The following is a 5,143-nucleotide window of genomic DNA, read 5'->3' as shown; positions in this document are numbered from 1 at the left end:
GGGGGGGGTGGGGGGTGGGGTGAGAGCCACATGTCACTGCCAGGCCAGGGCCACGTGGCCATAGGCCCACTCAGCATGTCTGGTTGCTTAGGCTTTCTAGAGGAAAAACCCTAGTGAAGAGAACGTGTCTTAGGGCTACGATATTCAGCCACTCTTAAGTCAGAGCCCGTGGCCTCCAGAGGCCTGCCATTCGAGGCCTCTGCATTTTGCCAGAGATCATCTGGATAACAAACCCTGCTTCAGGGACACATGATGGCAAACTCCCATATGCCAGAAAGCAGTTGAGTTTTCTCACTGTTTCTTTTCTTGTAGGGGCATCAGAATGACGTGTGGGCCTCAGGCCACCTTTGGGGAATGGGACGACACTGGCTACACCTGTCTCTCCTGTGCAGTTGCTGCAGTGACTTCTGGAAACGAGGTGCACAGCTGTGAGGGTGCAGCGTGCTGCCCAGTGCGATGCCTCAGCATGGTCTGGAGGCCTCCACCCGGGCCTGCAGACCTGGCTCCCTGTGCAGCTTCCCACAGCGTGCTGCTGTCTGGCAAATCAGCAGCCTCACTCACACACCGAGCAGTTCTGCAACTCACAGGAATTCAAGCGTAAGATTCTTTTGTGAGAGTAGCAGGTGGGTGTTGCGGGGGAAGGAGAACTATACACAGAACTTGATGCTGATTCTCTCCTCACTGGAGCGTGGGCAGCCAATTGTAACAGAAGCAACACTAGGGGCCACGTACCCCCAAACCCCCATCACGATCCTGTCACCAAGTACCAATCCCAATCCTGACACACCCTCTCCAAATGAGCACTGTGTTGGTGTGAAGAAATGGGAGCATTCTAGACTATCTCAAGGCTTCACGGCTTAAAACCTTAGCCCCATCCGCTAAGCAGGTAAAGGCGCCTTTTTAAGAGGATCTTCAGGCCACGTTAACACCCACCACAACTCTACAGCAGCTTCCAGTGAAAAGAGCTTTTGTTTTCTTGATGGAGCTGAGCAGCTCAAGAGAGGGCAGCAGCTAAGAGCCAGGCCTTGGGAGCAGGGGCCCTGGGTTCAAATCCAGCCTCTGCCACATACAGGCTTTGTGGGGCTCAGCAAGCAATGTGGCCTGTGTCCTTATCCAGAAGAGGGGAAATAACACAGTCACTCACAGGGCTGCCACAGGTTTCACGAGTTAAGATGTGCAGTCTCCAACTAGTCCTCAGTGCACAGCAAGAGCTCATTACGAGTCAGGTGGAACTAGTCCACGAATTAACTGAGGCTCTGCACAGGCCACAAAGCTGTCTTGCTTGCGGGCTTGTCGGACACACAGCCCGAGCCGCGAATGAGCCAGGCCCTGAGATGCAGGAGATGCACATAACTGTCCCGCTCTCAGCCCAGCTGCGGGGACAGGCAAGAGGAGATGCCAAATCCAGTGAACAGCACTAACTAAGGGGAGTCTCAGAAGGGCCCAGTCCTCTGCGCGAGGTCCAGGAAGACCACCTGCTGTGCTGCCCGAGGTGAGCTCCAAAGGGGACCTGCAGATCGGCTTAGTGAAGTCCTTTCACTGATAAAACAGGCTGCAGGGGAAGAAGGGGTCAGAACAGGAAGTCACCACAGGCTGGCAGCATTGGAGGGGAGCACTGTGTGTACAGGAAGGACACGCATATACACTCAGGAGCATACATACCCACACATGTACACATGACCACACACGCACACATGCACACATTCACACATGCACATGTGACCGCGTGGTCTGCTGTGCTCAGGCCCGCCCAGGCCCATGCTGCCCCAGGGAGAAGACAATGCTCTCCAGGACAAGGCAGAGGGCATCCCACCCTCTCACACAGGTCAGCCCAGCCGTCCCACCTCCCTGGGCTCAGCAAGCCACTGCCTGCTCTGCCCATCAGCTCAGATTCCATCCCAGGCCTGGTTTCCCAGCTGTTTTCCTACTGCCTCCCCTACCAGACCATCAGCCCCCTCCCCCATTGGATCCTGCTTATTTTTCTAATTCTTCTCCGAAGCAGCTGGGGTAGGAAAGAGACAGTGGGACCTAGGGAGCGAGTGCTCAGACCCTAATCTAATGAGGACAACCCTGATGCAGTTGCCAAACACTGACTGAGGGCCGGCTGGGTGTCAAATGCATGCCGGAGGCAGAGCAGTGAGCCCAACAGGCCAAGTGCCTGCCCTGCTAGGAGTCCAGAGGGGAGGTGAAAATAGAGGCACACCTTCAGTTATTAGTCACCAGCAGTGCAGGGGACACAGTGAGGATGGGAGGGCTCCCTCTCTCCGTAAACTCACGGAGACAAGGGACTGCACCAAGAAGAGCCGCTGTGCTCGGGCCCTGGGCTCAAGCGTAATTCACAAGCTGAGCCATCTCTGGTGGGCCACCTCTAATGGCCCCTTCCTCCAGGAAGCCTGCCCTGGGCCTACCGCCAAACCACACGCCTGTCACATGGCCCTCGCTGACTCCCAAGGGCAGCCTGGAACCATGGCCCCAGCGCCAAGGCAGACAGAACAGTAGCATGGAAATAACCTCAGGAAAAGGAGACCTAGATCTGCCCCAGAAATGACCCCTGCACTCTGAGGACTGCCCTGTGGGAATGCGGGCTCCCAGAGGGCAGACTGACCATTGTGTTCAGTGCCAGAGGCTCCCAGATGCAGAGCCCTTCCCAAGGTTCAATCCTTCAGCAGTCATGAACCAGCCAGACTGACAGGGTCTAAAGATCCCGCAGAGGGTTGGGGCCAGCTGCCAGATAACCCACTTAGTGAGCCAGCACAGCTCTTTCTCAGAACCCCCTCCAAATCACCCCCCTACCACACTATTTTTAGCGCCACTTCATCTCTGCAGCAAACGTTCCAATGTAAGCCTTAACAATTGCTTTGCTCTATTCAAAGAAATGTATTAGAAACATAAAATGTGATCTCGCCCAAGAACACCTGGACCTGAGGATGGCCCAAAACTCCTTTGGCTCTTCCACAAAATCAGGGCACTTTTCAGGGAGGACAGCGTCCCACGATGGCCACTTATTTATGTGGTTTTTGTCCTTTGCAACAGTCTCCGCAACAGCCTTCCATTGATTTCTGTCTCACTGGACACCCTTCTGGGACTGGAGAGAGGGCAGGCCTGGGCCCGCAGGCTCTCAGCTTGCAGCTGACAGGGCAGGGACAGTGTGCCAGGCAGGGGCGGAGGCCCTCGCCAACTGCATTCCTCTCCTGAGAAGACACTTCTCAGAGCACTCGGCTCTGTGTTAAACATGTAGAGACATTCGGGCCAAATCTTGGGGCTTTAAATTAAGAGACTTTTGCTGGCAAGCAGGGCTTGGGGAAAAAATAAATCACGGAGCTAAATAAATCATGGGATATAAACGAGAACGTGTTTTACAGACGGAGCTAGAGAAGATCTAAACACAAAACCATTAAATGCCTATTATGAGCCAGACTGTGGGCCCAACCCTTCACCGTGAGCACAGCCGACCGCCAACAGCAGCCAGCCAGCTCACGCAGCGGCCTGTCTTGGTCAGAACAGAGCCTCAGTTTTGTGACAGGTTATGGGTCACCCAGGGGGTAAGTACCCATTAGTGCAAGAGCCATGCTGGGCACGTCCACGCCTTACTGGCTCCTTCACCACACCCTACGAGGCAGGCACTAGCAGCCCCAGTTTGGAGGAGAAAATTCAGGCCCAGGAAGGTGAGTTACTCAACTAAGGCTATGCAGCCAGTAAGAAAAGGCTATGCAGCCTCCAAAAGCATGTACTGGAAACTTAATCCCCAATGCACCAGTGTTTGCAGATGGGGCCTATGGAGAGGTAATAAGGCTAGGAGGGCTCTGTCCTCAGGAATGGGTATTATGACACAAGTGGCTTCCTGATAAAAGGACAAGCCCAGACCCTCTTGTCTCTCTCTTTGCTCTTCCACCATGGAATGACTCAGCAGAAGGCTATTGACAGATACTGGCCCCTGCTGTCCAACTGCCCAGCCCCAAGAACTGTGAGCCAATACATTTCTGTTAGTTGTAAATTACCTAGTCTGTGGTATTCTGTTATAACAGCACAAAGCAGACTAAGACGAAGCCAAACCCAGGTCTTCCCCAACCCCAAGGCCACCATCTCCCACACACCCTTCAGGACAGGCTGCTGTGCACACGCAGGGTGGTACAGGCAGAGGGCCACGGTATGCGTGAATCCTGCCCTCCCCTACTGGCTGCTTAGCTCTCTCAGCAATCCGGTTACAGTCGTCACTCTCCAGAGAGGCTGACGAGGCCCACATCAGCTTACTCACTTGGCCTCCCTGGGCTGCAGATGGCTAGGCAAGGCAGGCAGTAAGTATCTGTTGAGCTTATGAATGAATGAGCAAGTGAATGAATGAGTGGGCCACGACTCTAGAAGGGGTACCACTCTTACTCCTGTGCCTCTTATTCCCATCTGTATACAGGAAAAGCTCTACGTCAAAGAACGAAGTGAATAAAAAAAAATCCTTCAAGAGGAAAGATCTCTCCACCCCCGCCTCTGCCTAGCCTCCCACTGAGCCACACAAAAGCCCAGGCTGCAGAGAGCAAAGGCCCAGTCCACAAATAAAAAGTGAGCACTGGCCTGGAGGCCAGCATTGTGCTAGCACTGGGAAAGGAGCAGCGGGTAAGGATGACACAAAACAAAACATCAATTCTCACACACACAAACACACACACACACACACACACACACACACACGGCCCACATGGGCTCCAACATACCATGCCATGGCTTCCTGCAAAAGGTCCCTGGCCAATCTCATGGTGGTATTTCTGCTGACCTCCAAGCTGGAACTATCTGGAACACTACAAACTAGAAAGTATACTTTCTGTTCTAGAACTAAGGCCAGTTTTGAAAAGGGGCATTTTGGTAGCTTATACCAGGGGTGTCCAATCTTTTGGCTTCCCTGGGCCACAGATACAATACACTAATACTAATGATAGCTGATAAGCTTGAAAAGAGAAGAGCAAAGCAAAGCAAAAACACCTCATGTTTTAAAAAGTTTATGAATTTGTGTTGGGCTGCATTCAAAGCCATCCTGGGCCACATGCAGCTCATGGGCCGCCGGTCCGACAAGCCTGGCTTACACATTCCTTGTCAGCCTCAGCTGAAACTAATTACACTGGCTCCCCTCAACTAATCCACCACCCCCAGCCTG

General features: G+C 53.4%; 1 protein-coding gene across 1 annotated transcript in view; it reads right to left on the bottom strand.

Annotated features, from left to right (window-relative positions):
• The window catches only part of WDR1 (WD repeat domain 1), a 43,521-nt gene that overhangs the window by 25,476 nt on the left and 12,902 nt on the right, over window positions 1–5,143 (bottom strand).

The sequence above is a fragment of the Rhinopithecus bieti genome, unplaced genomic scaffold (genome assembly GCF_001698545.2).
Source record: "Rhinopithecus bieti isolate Rb0 unplaced genomic scaffold, ASM169854v2 scaffold_865, whole genome shotgun sequence".
In the NCBI taxonomy this organism is placed as follows: domain Eukaryota; kingdom Metazoa; phylum Chordata; class Mammalia; order Primates; family Cercopithecidae; genus Rhinopithecus; species Rhinopithecus bieti.
Note: the sequence above shows the minus strand (reverse complement) of the source record. Positions and strands in the feature narration are given on the sequence as shown.